Below are 16,162 nucleotides of genomic sequence, written 5' to 3'. Positions count from 1 at the left end.
GGTTTGTTCCTGTGATTTATTCCCTGGTTTCTTCCCTTACCAGTCCAACCTTCCTAGAGGAGGGTTTTGCCTCCTAGTGCACATGCCTCCTAGTGCCACCGTTTTGCCTCCTAGTGCACATGCTTGAGCCCACGTGCCCAACTCCTGAAATCTTACCAGGAAGCTGCTGGTCGTCAGTTCCAGGTTCTTTCTATCTACTGGGACCCTCCCTTTCCCTGGCGCTGGCTGCATCCAATTATCATTTTAGAGAGACGGTTGACAACTGCCTGACCATCAGCTGATGGTCGCCTGACATTCCTGGTGGTGGTGGAGCCCTCTCCTGCCCTGCTCATGTCTGACTAGCTACCTACTGTAACAATACAGGGAGCCTCAGAGTCCCAAGCCCTAGATACTAGTCCCAGCTCTGCCACCTTGGGGCCTTTGTTCCCCCACCTGAGAAGGAGAAGAGCTGAGCTCTAAGTCCCCCCTCCCTGGCTCTGGCATTGGGGGTTACAGCCCTTTGGACCCTCATTGTCCTCCCTCCGTCTGGAAGTTGCCTGTCTGCTGGTGAGCTCTTGAGGGATCGGGGAGAACTGACGTCATGCGGTGTTTAAACTGGGCTAAGTATTAAATGCAGTTACAGCGCCAATGCCTTCAAGGCCTGCTTTGGAATCTTCTCATGTAATATAAATGGAAACTTGGAAACCCATCGTGCTTAGACAGGATTGGCCAGAATTTGTATTTTCTGTAGATCTAGGATTTTATAAACAGTGCAACTTAAAATCAGTTTAATTATCTGGACTTCCTGAAAGAAAGCGCTGAAAGATTTTAGATTCGAAATGAAACTGAGTTTTTCTAACCCTGAGCATCTTTAATTTTCATTATGCACTATGATAACCATGAGACCTCCGCTGCAGCAGAGTCTGAAGAATGGCGTTTGCAGGGCCTGGGCACTGAAAAATCAACAGAGACTTATACTCCTTTTCATGCTCCCTCCCTCCACCCCTCAGCTGAAATGTTTCCAGAGACCTTTAATAATGGAGTCTGCAGATGACAGCCCTGCACTGCCTGCCGCGTGCCCCGCTGGCTCTGGGGAATTGCCTTGTAACGTTTGCAGTCTCATGCTGGGGCTGGGAATGGCTTGGTACTGGCTGGCCGACAAGGAATTGAGCATGATTTTTGCCTTCTTTCACAAGAAGACTGGGGACCTCTGGGGACCTGGGAGATCCGGCATTAATTATCTGCTGCTTTGGAGTGTTCACCTGGCTGGCAGTGGGGCTAGGGTGGGGAGGCTGAGAGAAGGAAGAGAATGGGAATGGAAGGGGAGAGAGGAAGCAGGGACAGCGCAGCCGGCCTTTCTCTTGAGCAGGCGGTCTCAGCCCTTGGGCTTGGCCATTGCTGCGGCCGTCAGACTGCTTCCCACAGAGGTGCCCTCTTGCCCCTGCCTGGGACTTCCATGGAACTGGCAGTGGGCTCTGACCACCAAGGGGTCTCCCCAGAGAGGGGAGTGAGGTGGACAAGTGTTTTATTTTAAGAAGAACATGCTAGCAGCTATATGAAAGGAAAATTTAAACACAAAACAGCACAAAACCAAATCTTGACTAGGTAAGCAGACACATTTTAATCTGGAAACTTGCTGAGCAGGAATAGATTTGGATCTCCCCAGCTGTGTCATTTTTATAGTCACTTGTCCCATAGTTACTTTACCTCAAAAGGGCACATTTTAAGTCATTTTTATGGCAGTCTCCTCTGTATCGTGTGCCATGAGTGTTGTTAGAAGCTTGGAGGAGGTGCGGGAGAAGTTATTCCCCACTGTCCATTTGACAAATAGTTTTTTTCACATTGTTTCACAGTTCCCCCTCCCCAGATTTTTATATTTTCTGTATAAATCTTACAGGATTTTATAATCCTAGGTCCATGGAACTGACAGTGTGTTCTGGAAAGTGACACAGGGATCGTGGGATATTAGTGTAGGGAGAGAGGAGCCTCTCTCTCTCGGGTCCCTGTTGAGATTCTGTTGCGTCCAGCATCCGTGACCTTCCCCATCTGGAAATCATAGCGCTGTAGTCATCTTGGATGGAGCGTCACCCTTCCTTTCTCTGACCTTTTCTCTGTCTCTTCATCAGGAGCTAAACCCCTGGACAGGTCCTCAGTGGTGATGTGTTTAGTTCGGATAAGGGGCCAAGAGGAGAATCTAAAAGATAGACAACTGTATTTTGTAAAGATGTGCCATTTTGAATTTGTTTCCTCATGAAAGTATTAGAAAAGTAAACTGCTGTGCCCTCTTTATGTGCAGCCTATAACAGTTCTAAAGGTGTGGCAGCAGGCGAAGAAGCTTGATGTGGAGGAAATAGCATTTGGTCGTACTCAGAAGTGAATTCCCCATGTGACACTTTGTGAGTCACTGGATTCTCTGACCCTCTGTTGTTTGGTCTGTAAGTGGGATACATATCTCTAACACAGAGAATTACTGGAGAACTCAAATGAAGTAATAGTGGAAGTTTCTGTTGTGAGAGAGACCCTCATTAAAGAGCATTTCCCCTCCGTCCCTCCCTCCCTCCCTTAATCTTCACTCCTCTTTTGTGTTTTCTTTACCAGATGCTTTGTTCCTCTGGGCTTCTCCTAATCAATCCCTCCCCCAGGCATATAGGGTTGCCATTTAAAATACAGGGCACCCAATTAAATGGAACTTCACATAAATAACAAATAAGTGTTTTGTATGTTAAATATGTCCCAAATATTGCACAGGACGTACTTATACTAAATAATTGTTATTGTTTATTGTTTATAAATAATCGTTTATTTATACTAAATAATTGTTTATTGTTTATCTAAACAATTATTTATACTAAATAATTGTTTATTGTATATTGAAATTTAAATTTTTTTAATTTTTTAATTTTTTTATTTTTTAAAGACAGAGTCTCTCTCTGTTGCCCAGGCTGGAGTGCAGTGGCACAACCTTGACTCACTGCAGCCACCGCCTCCCAGGTTCAAGAAGTTCTCCTGCCTCAGCCTCCCGAGTAGCTGGGACTGCAGGCAGAGCCACCACTCCTGACTAATTTTTGTGTTATTAGTAGCCATGTTGGCCAGGCTGGTCTCGAACTGCTGACCTCAAGTGATCCGCCCGCCTCGGCCTCCCAAAGTACTGGGATGACAGGTATGAGCCACCACACCCGACCCTGAAATTTAAATTTTAACAGATATCCCGCTTTTTTCCTAAATCTGGCTGCCCACCTCTACCCACGATTGTGAAACTTCCCTTTTTAGCAGCAGCAGGTGATCTCTCTCTCCTACAAGATCCTGGAGTGAACAGGAACAAAGGGTACGGAAGGGGAGCTTGCAGGGAAACCAGGGTAAGAGAGGGAGGGGGTGGGAGGCAGCCCTCAAGGTCTCTGTGAGGCTCCAGGCTTGAGGTCACCACTCTGTAGAGTTAGGAAGCCCAACTGTGGACTGGGTCATTTGGGGAGGCCACTGGGACCAGGAGGCCTGGTCATGGCTTGGCTTCAGGCTTCAGGGCTCCTGCTGACCCTGGAGTGATGGAGAGAGAGAGAGAGTGTGTGTGTGTGTGTGTGAGTGTGAGTGTGTGAGAGAGTGTGCGTATGTGTGAGTGTGTGTGTATGTGAGTGTGTGAGAGTGTGCATATGTGTGTGAGTGTGTGCGTATGTGGGCTGCGGCCCTTTGTTATGGTCACTTTGTGGAGCTGGCCGCCTGAGGATCCTCTGAATGGGAGCTTGTTGGTGGCGGCATAGGCTTCCGGTTTCATTCTCCCCAGGCTCTGCGGGCAGCTGTGTGCTGTGTGAGCCCAGGCCCACCCTGAGGAGGAAGCGGCAGGCTATTCCTGTCAGCTGCTGATAACATGCCACCAGGCGGGAATTCGCTTTTGTGTTAAGTATTTTAATCATGTCCACTTGTTCACCTTTTTAAGTCACATGGTTTTATTTGCTGATGGTGCTGTGCCAGCCTCGGGTTCTTCCAGACGCTCGGAAGGAAAGCTTCTCTGCAGGCTGCGTCATCCCACTCCAAGGACTGGTGCTGGGCTCCCAGGGGAGTGTTGGGGAGGGAGTGAGCGCCAGCACAGAGGGAAGAAGGGAGGGTGTGGACTGACTACCTCTACCGCTCAGTTGCTGTGTGACCTTGGGCAAGTCTCTTGACCTCTCTGAGCCTTAGTCTCTTTAGCTCATGAGAAATGGAGATTATAACACTATATGTGGCAAAGTTGAGGGAGATTGAATCAGATAATGTATTTATGGTGCCTAGCACAGAGCAGCACTCCTGGGTGGTGGTGGCAGCGTTATCCACAGTCCCAGCTTGGCCACTGGTAAGTTCTGTGAACCTAGGGAAGTCACTTAACCTCAGCCTCAGTTTCCTTATATGTACGGTTGGGGCTGCTGACAACTTAGCAAAATTATTGCTCATCTTTTGGCTTCTCAGCATCTTAACCCCTTTCCTAGAATTTGGGAATTCTCTGCCATAGAAGCCTGCCTCCTATTATGGAAGACAAAAACGCTGGATATGTTATCTCCTGGCTTCCTCGCAGCTAGCTAGGGTGTTGGTACTGTGTTTCCCTCCTTCCTGCTTCTGCGGAAATTACCATCATACATTTATTAATAGTGTCTTATCTATACAGACCAGTTTTTATGGCTTTACCCTAAACAATGTAAGGTATTTGCAAAACAGAAACAGACAGTATTACAAAGAGAAAAGAACTAGTCCGCAATAGTGAAGAACATTTTAATATCCCAGAGAATATTGGAAACCAGGGGATCAAAGATGGGGGGAGGGACGAATGTAGATTGCAGTATAGTTGCAGCAGAGGAGGAAGGGACGAGGACAGGGGGAGAGACCGAGGACTGTGCCCGAGGCAGCCCCCACTCCCTGTTTCACTGAGCCTGGCTTCCACTTTCCCCCGTGCGTGGGGTGTTTGGTCCCTGCTACGCTGCACAGAGGGTGAACACCTGGCCCTTTGCTTGCTTCCAGGTTCCAGCCATGGCTCTAGCCCTGATCTCCAATATGGTTTCTGTTCTGTTCCTGGCCCATGGAGATGTTTATCTCATTTTCAAGCCGACTATGCCCTTTCCTCCTGTTGCCCCCCCATCGGATGAAAACAATTGTTATCTAAAACTCATCATTAAAAAGTGATACATTTTTGTTTTGAATAGCATATGGAGGTTATTATTTTTCCAGAAATTTTCTATATTTTTATCAGGGGGGGTGTGTGTGTGTATGTGTAAATAAACTCTCTATACCTTTGTACATCTTTTTTTGTTCACTTAACAGTGTATCTTGACCATCCTTATACCTAAGTCAGCCTTCTTTGATAAATGTTGCTAGTCTCTTAGTATGATTTTTCTTTTTACTATGAAAACCTTTCAACATATACAGAAGTAGAAAGCATCATGTAATATTTCTGGATGCACCAATATTATAATATCCATGCAGCCTCAATAACTATCAGCCCTTAGCCGATCTTTGTTTTATGTCTCCTCCCACCCACTTTTCCTCTTCCCCTGATTATTTTGAAACGAATCTCAGTCGTCACAGCATTTCGTCTGTAAATGTCATTTTCAGTCTATTAGTTTCTTAAAAACACATCTGCTGTGGCCGAGTTTAGAGCTGAGGAGAGTTATATGAGCTCATAGTGTCACTCTGTCTTCAAGTTCCTCAGTCTGAAATCAGTTGGTACAAGGGAAGAAAATAGAGAGAGGCAGCACTAACCTCTAGCCAAGCACACTTTCCATCTCTCTGCAGATTGCCTCATGTCAGGATGTTAGTGTGACCGTCACGTCTGGAAGGCTTTATGGCTGATATAAATTCAGGTCCATTGTTCACTAGGCGTGAAGCCCTCCATTGTAAGGGAACCAGCCATCACCCTCATTACGAGATGCATAAATGTAGGACTTGAAGATAAAAGCTATTGGGTTCTTTTTGTCTCTCTGACACCTGAAGATGAATTTCTTGAACCTTGTTCTCGTGTTTAAAAAAAAAATTAACCAAGATTGAGCCTGTCAGTTTCTATCAGAGTTAAATCTGAGTAAAGGAGAAAAAAGCTTGCCACCTTTTAAAATAGTGATTCCTTCACTCCCTGGGAGTTAGAAAACTGGGCTAAGTGTTTTTGTGTAGCCCGTGTGACCTGGAGGCCGTGCTATAACCCCTGCAGGAATTACTCATAAAAAGGGAGGGATGTACCTGCCCTGTGGTAGAGATCAGAAGTCTACTATGAGGTTGTTATTTTTAAATAACATCAGTGGAAAAGGTATTTTAAAAGGAAAACTCTGTACAGAGAACCCAAGCGGGATTGTGTTGCTGTCATTGTGACCGTCTCTTACCTGATGGCTCTGCCTCCTGGGCAGGCTAGGGGCTCCGCGATGACGTCCCAAGACTCGGGCGCATAGCGGGGGCTGCTGAAGATCGGAGTGTGAGGCTGAGAGATGAGGTCCAGGCGGAGCACGTGAAAAGCTTCCTGTGTCTGAAAACATGACTCCTTCCAGTTCTTATGTCTGTCTGCACATTATGAGTATTTTGGTACTACTGAATCCGTTTTTAAAAGTTCACCACGTCGTGCCTGACACAGGTGTCTCCTCAAAGAACGAGTGAGGAAGTGAATGCGTGGAAGGGGTGGGACTGGGAGGTAGCCCTTCTGTTCTGTTTATGCCGTGCAGACCAATGCCAGGCACTTCGATGTTTGTTGAGTGAATGCAGGAACAGATGTGTAGTCAGAGGGCGTTTCCTCCGCGGTGCTGGCCAGCTGCTAAGTCAGGCTCTGTAGTCCCGTTACTGGTCTTAGAGAAGTTGCTTTCACATTCAGTTTTTGTTTGTAAAGACAGTCCACGGGAAAGCTTGTTATTCTCAGTTTGTTTGTTTGAGACATAGTTTCTTTCTTGTCGCCCAGGCTGGAGTGCAGTGGTGTGATCTTGGCCCACTGCAACCTCCGCCTCCCGGGTTCAAGCGATTCTCCTGCCTCAGCCTCCTAAGTAGCTGGGATTACAGGCACCCACCACCATGCCTGGCTAATTTTTGTATTTTTAGTAGAGACAGGGTTTCATCATGTTGGCCAGGCTGGTCTCGAACTCCTGACCTCAGGTGATCCACCTGCCTGGGCTTCCCAAAGTGCTGGGATTACAGGTGTGAGTCACCATGCCCGGCCTATTCTCAGTTTTTTATTTGGCTCATTGTGTGTGTGAGCCATAGGATTGGTCCCATGAGGAATTACGAAGTAGAAGACATGCCTCTTGCTTTCAAGGAAGATATAATGTGAGGGAGATAGGGTAGATAAAACTTAATGAAAACGCAAATGCCTGCGGTGTCAACACCGAGTCAGTACTGCTGTTTAGAGATATCCCATGGACAAGATACATAGACTTTTTGCTGTAGGAACTGTAAATTTTACTGAGTGGCTCACCTCTCCCTCAGCTTAATATTCTGCCTTCAGCTGGGCATGGTAGCCTGCACCTGTAGTTCCAGCTACTTGGAAGGCTGAGGCAGGGGGGTCGCTTAAGCCCAGGAATTCTGTGGGTGTCTGCGCTAAGTTTGGCATCAACTTGGTGACCTCCTGGGAACAGGGGACCACCAAGTTGCCTAGGAAGGGATGAAGCAGCCCAGGCTGGAAATGAAGCAGGTTAAAACTCCTGTGCTGATTAGTAATGGGATTACGCCTGTGACTAGCCATGCACTCCAGCCTGGGCAACATAGCGAGACCCTGTCTCTAAAAAAAAAACACCAAACAAACAAAAATGGAGTTCTGCCTTCAAAATGCTAAGAAGTGGGTATCACATTCCCTTCTTTCCTCTGAAAAGTCTCTCGGAGTGGTGTTTGGCTTTGCAATGCAGGCGTAGCCTCTAAGAGTGCTCTTGGGATAGACCAAACTCTGTGCCCGAATAGAAAGCTCACTGGGCAGGCATTTGCTGAGGGTTTGGCTATGCAGTAGAGAGAAACCAGACCCTGTCCTCCAGGAGCTTGCAGTGGGACATGGGTCTGGACAGGGCTACAGTGGAGGCACAGCAGTGGATGATGGGCCCGCAGGACTGTGTGCTTTTTTGCATTGCTGCAATCTGTTTCCTATGCCAAATAAACATCATCGCATTGAAAGAACTTTATTTGTAATCCAGGCAGCAGAAAGGCTTATCTGTAAGCATCTTGCTGGGGAAAAAAAGCAAAATAGCACAGTTGAATCCCAGTGGCATGTGTACAAGAGGGACCTTCTGTAACAAACCATGTGTGGAAAGGACTGAGCTAAGCGTGACCAGCCCCACATGAAGGGAATTTCTATATGGCTCCATGGCCATCTCAGGTGCAGACTTCAGCCACAGGACTGCATTTCTTCTGTGGGTTCCTAAGTGAAACGGATCTGAAGTTCCCATCCCTCTGCTTCCAGGTTAGCAGCAGAATTGGCTCTTATAGAAATATCAAACTTTTAATCTGAGCCTGGGGTTGAATTGAACATCTGTCTCCTCCTCCTGCCTTAGGTGACTTCTTTAAATGAGCTGCTTACTGTTGATCATAGAGAACCCCTGTGATCTTCTATTTCATGGTAGCAGAATTGACTCCAGCATCAAGGAGCTGCCCAAAGGAGTGTTTTGATCCAGGAACCCAGCCGTCTGCCTTTTGGGGACTGCTCTATCACTGTTTGTAAAAGAGGAAGCTGAGCCAGAATTGGCGTAGTATGTCGCGATTTGCCTGGATGTCTGTGGTGTCCTTGCGTCTGTAGACGAGCGCTCATTATGAGGCTGGTGGATTCTATGGACTTTCAGAAATGTGAAATCACAGAGATGCTCGCAGGGCCCCATCAGTGCCAGTCACCGTGGAGTGAGGTGCCCGTTCATGTGACTTCACAGAGATGCTCGCAGGGCCCCATCAATGCCGGTCACCGTGGAGTGAGGTGCCCGTTCATGTGGCTTCACAGAGATGCTCGCAGGGCCCCATCAATGCTGGTCACCGTGGAGTGAGGTGCCCATTCATGTGGCTTCACAGAGATGCTCGCAGGGCCCCATCAGTGCCAGTCACCGTGGAGTGAGGTGCCCGTTCATGTGACTTCACAGAGATGCTCGCAGGGCCCCATCAGTGCCGGTCACCATGGAGTGAGGTGCCCGTTCATGTGACTTCACAGAGATGCTCTCAGGGCCCCATCAGTGCCGGTCACCGTGGAGTGAGGTGCCCGTTCATGTGACTTCACAGAGATGCTCTCAGGGCCCCATCAGTGCCGGTCACCGTGGAGTGAGGTGCCCATTCATGTGGCTTCACAGAGATGCTCGCAGGGCCCCATCAATGCTGGTCACCATGGAGTGAGGTGCCCATTCATGTGGCTTCCACTTGATCTTCCTTGGCTCTGTTAAAAAAACAAACACAAACAAGCCCGCTGCTTCTCTCAATAAAATCAAGCCCAGTCTCTGCATGGAAACCCTTTCCTTTGCTGCTAGGACCATCCTATGTTGACCGGCCCAAGGATCACGAACTTGGAACTCTAAAGAAAGCAGGATAATTCTAGCTCTTCACTTGGGTAGCAGTGAACAGGACTTTCATGTTCCTGATGATGTAATTGCAGCTCATTGGTATTCAGCTTTCAGAGAGCCTGGAAGATTGCGTCTAAGCAAGGTAGAGACATAAGGGTGAATCATATTATTTACAAAGAATAACCAGAGCAGAGAAAAGGCACCCCTATTTCTTCTGCCGGTACCTTCCTGCCAAGATGTTGGCAGGGTTTGGGAGGGGTACGGAGTGTGACCTTGGTCTTGCGGGCCACTTTTCTACTCACATCTCACACCCTTTTAGCTGCTGCCCAAGGTTAAAGGCATCACACAGAGGATCAAGGAAACACACTTCTGCATAAAAGGAGTAGTAGAATCCTTGAGGCCCTTTTGGTGTGGGGGAAACTGAAACAGAAAGGAGGAACTGTTTGGCCGGGCACAGTGGCTCACACCTGTAATCCCAGCACTTTGGGAGGCTGAGGCGGGCGGATCACGGGGTCAGGAGTTCGAGACCAGCCTGCCCAATGTGGTGAAACCCCGTCTCTACTAAAGATACAAAAAATTTGCCAAGTGTGGTGGCACGTGCCTTTAATCCCAGCTACTCGGGAGGCTGAGGCAGGAGAATCACTTGAACCCGGGAGGTGGAGGTTGCAGTGAGCCGAGATTGCACCATTGCATTCCAGCCTGGGCGATAGGGCAAGACTGTGTCTCAAAAAAAAGGAGGAACCATTTGACCCCCTTTGCCAGCCAGAATCTGGGAGAGCTTTGTGGATGAAAAAACCCACAAATCAACCCCAGGAATACCTGGATGGCATGTGATTAGCCAGCCATTTGCACCGATCAGATTAGAAGAGGCCCAATCCCCGGTCCACATGCCATATCACACTCCAGATGGAGTGGAGTGGGCGGTTGGCCAGGCACGGTGGCTCATGCCTGTAATCCTAGCACTTTGGGAGGCCCAGGCAGGTGGATCACTTAAGGTCAGGAGTTTGAGACCAGCCTGGCCAACATAGTGAAACCCCGTCTCTACTAAAAATACAAAAATCAGCTGGGCGTGGTGGCGGGTGCCTGTAATCCCAGCTACTTGGGAGTCTGAGCAGGAGAATTGCTTGAACCTGGAAGCAGAGGTTGCAGTGAGCCAAGATCTCGCCCTTGCACTCCAGCCTGGATGACAGCAAGAGTCCATCTCAAAAAAAAAAAAAATATATATATATATATATATATATATAAAATGAGAGAACATTTGATTAGCTCTCAAAAGAAAAGGTGATCATCTAGTAAATGTAACATACTGCAACAGGTACAAGAAGAGCCCATATGTGATTCAGAAACTGAGGGTACAGCCTGCAGCAGTTTAATTTCAGGTAAATGCCTCCAGGAAGTAAGACACGTTTTTACAATTTAAAAATGGATTGTAGAAGAGAGGAAAGGAAAGCAGTTGATTGAAAACCCTTCTGTGCCCTGGCTCCTGGCTAGTGTTTCTGATGGTTCTGTGTTTTGTTTTGTGTGAATGTGGGCCCAGTGTTACCAGATGTTCTGATTTTTTTTCTTTTCAAAAGAAGCCAGAACTCTGTGTTGTTAACGTAAAAGCTTCTGATTTCAAAATATCGACAATTAAGCAGACAGTCTGCTGGCCAAAAAACCACATCTGTGCACCAGACTGAGCCCAAGAATGGCCAGGTTGAGACCTCTGGTTTAAAGGATCATTGAGGCAAAAAACTGGCCAAATGCTCCCACCGTGGGCTGCACCCCGCAAGGCTTTGGTTGGCTGCTCTTGGGAACTGACCCCTAGAGTTTTGTTTAGGGGCACTCCAACTTTGTTTTTTCCCAACATTTTCTCCTGTTACTTGAAATAGTTGATTTTTATTGTTAATTGAAAATTCCATCAAATGTTTCTCTACCTAACCTCAGATTTAGCTAATAACTAAATGTCAAGGCCAAGCATAATTCTTGTCCAGAAATGCAATTTTGAAAGAAAATGAAAAGATCCCCAGACTCCCCATTTTTAGAGGTGCAATTACTTTAATTGTCTGAGAGGTCGAATGTGTATAAGAGCATCTTTAAACTCCTCTCGGTGTCCGAAGATGCTTTTGGGAGGTTGAAGGCCTGGCCAGGGAGGAATGGAGGGAGAGAACTCCAAAGGGAAGAGAGAGAAGGAGGGAAGGGAGCAGCCTGGGCGTGATGTGGCAGGTATATCCTCACTGCTTCCCACTTCACCATCCTCCCTGTTCGGCGCTGCCTCCCAAGCAAGCCTGGGCGGGCTGGCCGCATGAAGACCCCAGCGTGCACACGCACCCCAGCCCCAGCCCTGGCTGCCTGCTCGGCGGTGCCATTGAGGGCATTGCTAATGGCATCACAAAGTGGCCTCTTTGATGGCCCGTCTGAAAATGGTCTACAGTCAGGAATAGTTGTATTTCTCCTGGATAACTTATTTTTTCCTTCTGTACAACTAATTAGGTGGCCCCTTTTTTCAGTTGACTAATAGAAAACTTATAGCTGAATTTGTGGTACACCTACAGCAGGCTTACGGTTCTCATAGGATACATTTTGGTGTCTTTGCCAGCTAAGGTAAGTTCCTTCAGGGACAAAAGGAGGGATAAAATTGGAAGAAAAGGAAGGAGAGGGGGAACCAAAGTGTGAGCAGTCTGAATGAGACCCTGCCACCGAAGACTCCATTTTCTAGATCTGCCTGCCCACCATAGTAAGTAAAGATAAACATCATGAGAAATAGTTACCATTCATATATTGTTTAAACTAGAACACTTTTGATAACAAAGGTTGGGGAGGGGGCACTAGGACAACAAATGTGACCCAGGGCTGTCCCAGGCCTCGGGAGACACCAGCAACCTAAGCGTGATGTGGTGGAGCAGGGAGAGTCGGAAGAGGAGAGACTGGGGAGGGAACCAAGGCAGGGGAGAGAGGCTGTGGAGGGCTTACGTATTTGGGGTCAGAAATAACCGCTGGGGTCAGCATCGTGTTCTCTATGGTTGAAATAAGGAGATAATCAAAGTTGTGATTACATGAATCACGTGGTTTATTGCTACACAAAGAGATTTTGTTTTTCTTTGGTTCACAATGCCTAAAAAGGGGCAGAATAATGAGAACAATTCTCTCAGGGAATGCATTAGCCATGGAGTGAGTGGCTTCCAAAATTACTAGAGTCTAGTCGCTCAATTAGGCGGGAAGCAGCCCTCTGTGGGAAGTAAAGTCTAACTAAAGTGTGAGGGGTACCTTTATACAGGTGGCCGTTGGGAGAGATGACCCACACAGTGGAGATGCTGGACAACACGTTAGATTCCCAGAGCATTGGCTGGCTGGTGCTGGCTGGCAAGGGTTCTGAGATTTGCTCAAAGGCTAATGGAGCGTGACCCCACTGAGCTCTCGGTCTTTGAAGAGGCGGTTAAGAGTGTGGCCTCATTTTGGCATAAACTTGCCACCTGAGAGAGGTGGCTGGCAGTGTAGCCCTGCCATAGCCTGAGGTCTTAGAATGTCAAAGCCTTGGATTTATACGTAATTTGAAGCCCAGTAGTTGAGGTCATATACGGGGTCTTATAAGATTTGATGATGTAACATTTTCTCTCAAGGGGAAGGAGAGTTCACTCCAAGTTCTTATCATAGAAAAACATATGACACTCACGTAGCAAACTATGCAAGTGTTTGGAATTGTTTCAGAGCCACGTAACACAGTGTATCTGGACCTATCATCTGTTAGAGCCGGAAGGGGAGTGTTGGACTATTCTTGCACTGGAATTTGGCTTTTGACTGGACTTTCAAGGTAAAGAGTAAAAGTGCCCTGACTGTATAGATGAATCTTACCAAGTGTCTTAGTTCAGGCTACTGTAATAAACACCATAGATTAGGTAGCTTATAAACAACAGAATTTATTGCTCACAGTTCTTTAGGCTGGGAAGTCCAAGATCAAGGTGCTGGCAGATCAGGTATGTGGTGAGGGCCTACTTCCTGGTTTGCAGATGGCCGTCTTGTATCCTCTTATGATGGAGAGAGCAGAGATAGGGAGAGGTGAGGCAAGCTCTCTCATGTCTCTCATAAGGGCACTAATCCCATAATGAGAGCCCCACCCTCATGACCTAATAACTCCCCCAAATCCCCCGAATACCATCCCACTGGAGGTTAGGACGTTGATATGGTTTGGCTGTGTGTCCCCACCCAAATCTCATATTGAATTGTAATCCCCATGTGTTAGAGGAGGGGCTGGGTGGGAGGTGATTGAATCATGGGGGCAGACTTCCCTCTTGCTCTTCTCGTGATAGTGAATGAGTCCTCATGAGATCCAGTTGTTTAAAAGTGTGTAGTGCTTCCCCCTTCTTGTGCTCTCTCTCTCTCGTTCTCACTCTCTCTCTCACTCTCTCTCCTGCTGCCATGTGCAGATGTGCTTGCTTCCCCTACACCTTCCACCATGATTGTGAGTTTTCTGAGGCCTCCCAGCCATGCTTCCTGTACAGTCTGCAGAACTGTGGATCTATTAAACCTCTTTTCTACATAAATCAACCCAATCTCAGGTATGTCTTTATAGCAGTGTGAGAACAGACTAATGTAGACATCAACATGTAAATTTGGGTGGGGGCCATACATGCTGTCCATAACAGCAAGGGTGCCCCCCACATCCTCTGCTAGTCCATGCCACCTCCGGAGCTGGTATTTGGGCATGGGTTGAATAGGAAGGATTAGGCTTTCTCTATTGGGTGGTGCTAACGTTGCCTATAGACTAATTTGCTAATTTTGAGAACTAACCACTGGGATTTGGCCATAATTCCATGCAGAAGGAATCAAGGAATCGAAGTTGAGATGAGGTAACTCTGCTCAAAAGTGTAAATGCTTTATTGTCACCATTGATTTCTGGCTGGTCTCAGAAATTCCCAAGAGCTGCTTTTAGTGCGCATTAGCTACAAGTCAGAATCTCACCAGGGCTGCACCCTCTCAGCCTGTGACTGTAAAAGGATGACTCACCTGTGTTCATGTACTCCAGAGAGCCTAAAGATGCCTTGCAGAGAGGGTGTTGCTCCCTAGACCAGCACGTAGGGCTCGGGAGATGTCGCCTTATGCCTCCTGGATGGGCTTGTATTATGTCTGCCACAGAATCTCCAGAAGCTGGGAGGGGTCCTCATCTGGGAGAAGTCCACAGGCACTGTTGGTGAATACAGCCAAGCCCGGCCCACCCCAACTCTGTGAGGGGAATGGAATGGAAACGCAGGCTCCCATTGTGAAACTCACCTGTGTGTCCTGGCCCTGGCATTACCCAAGATAAACTTAGGAGATTCATGTGGGCTTGGCCTCAGTCATGGGAGTGTTTTTGGGAAGGGGCCTTTGTCTTATCATCTTGGCACATCTGAGCTTCTCTAGTAAGGAATCCCACAGTTACTTCTTCAGGGCCTGCTAAGGGCCAGGCTCTGAACAAGCCACAGGCCCCACCCTCAAGAGGTATATAGCCTAGAGGGCTGGCCCCATGCCTGCAGCTGAGGGGCTGAGCACACTGTGAAAGCGTCCGTGGCTGCACTCCTGCGACGTGGAGGTACCTTTGCCAAATGTGACTGTGGACAGAGATGAGAGATCCGTAAGCAGCAGGCCTATGTCCTTCCTGCTGCCTATTCTGACTCTGGGGGCCTGGTTCCCTCTCCCTGCCTCCACATCATTTTCCGCCTCTTAGAAGGTCTTAGCCAGACTCTCTGCTCGACTTTCAATTTCATTTCACATCAGACGTAGTCTCCTGGGTCACTAGCAGCTCCAAGCTCTGCAGCCAAGGGACTGTCTACCCGGGAGCTTTGCAGCCAAGGGACCGCCTACCCACTTCCATGTCCCCAAACTAACTGATGACTCTCTGTCTCCAGCTTTCCTGAGCACCTGCTGTATGCTAGACATTGGACTAATTTTAAAAGCCGAACTCCTTAGCCTGACACTGGGGGCAGCTACTCCCTCCCTGCACCCACCTCTCCTCTCACCAGCTCCCCTTGTACTTTTGTTTCAGCTGCACTGAACCCCTGGCTGTTGCCCACACAGGTGTCTTCCACACTTGGGGCCCTTGAGGATGCTCTCCCTCTGTCTAGGATGCTCTCTCTCTGACTAGGATGCTCTCTCTCTAGCCCATTTGTCTTTCTTTCTTTCTTTTTTTTTTTTTTTTTTTTTTTCCTGAGGCAGAGTCTCACTTTGTTGCCCAGGCTGGACTGCAGTGGTGCAATTTTGGCTCACTGCAACCTCTGCCTCCCAGGTTCAAGCAATTCTCCTGCCTCAGCCTCCCGAGTAGCTGGGATTATAGGCACCCGCCACCATGCCTGGTTAATTTTTGTGTTTTTAGTAGAGACGGGGTTTCACCATGCTGACCAGGCTGGTCTCAAACTCCTCACTTGTGACCCACCCGCCTCGGCCTCTCAAAGTGCTGGGATTACAGACATGAGCCACTGCACCTGGCCTCTAGCCCACTTTTCTATATGCCCTGCTCATTCTTCGAGGCACAGGTGAGATGCCGCCAGTTCCATAAAGCCTCTCTGAGGGCCGCCTGCACCCAGCTGTGGCCCTCACTCCTCAGGCTTGGAGGACAGACGCTTCCCGTGAATGCGTGTCTCCCTCTGCAAGGCTATGACCTTATTAGTCAAGGACCGGGCCCTTGACTAGTAAAATATTGCCCAGCCTCTCCCCTCCTAGTCTCACAAATCCAGTCTAGGTAGGGCCTGGCACGGAAACCATTCCTCCAGCCAGTGTCCAGC

General features: G+C 48.1%; 1 protein-coding gene and 1 long non-coding RNA gene across 4 annotated transcripts in view; one reads left to right on the top strand and one right to left on the bottom strand.

Annotated features, from left to right (window-relative positions):
• The window catches only part of XXYLT1 (xyloside xylosyltransferase 1), a 199,146-nt gene that overhangs the window by 112,688 nt on the left and 70,296 nt on the right, over positions 1-16,162 (top strand). The window lies entirely within an intron of this gene.
• On the bottom strand, positions 1,580-6,737 carry LOC134809511 (uncharacterized). The gene is made up of 2 exons (XR_010155413.1): positions 6,309-6,737; positions 1,580-2,173 (listed from the first exon to the last, which is right to left on the bottom strand). It is a non-coding gene; the product is annotated as an uncharacterized LOC134809511 (long non-coding RNA).

This window comes from Pan troglodytes, chromosome 2, assembly GCF_028858775.2.
Source record: "Pan troglodytes isolate AG18354 chromosome 2, NHGRI_mPanTro3-v2.0_pri, whole genome shotgun sequence".
NCBI classification, from domain to species: Eukaryota; Metazoa; Chordata; class Mammalia; order Primates; family Hominidae; genus Pan; species Pan troglodytes.
Note: the sequence above shows the minus strand (reverse complement) of the source record. Positions and strands in the feature narration are given on the sequence as shown.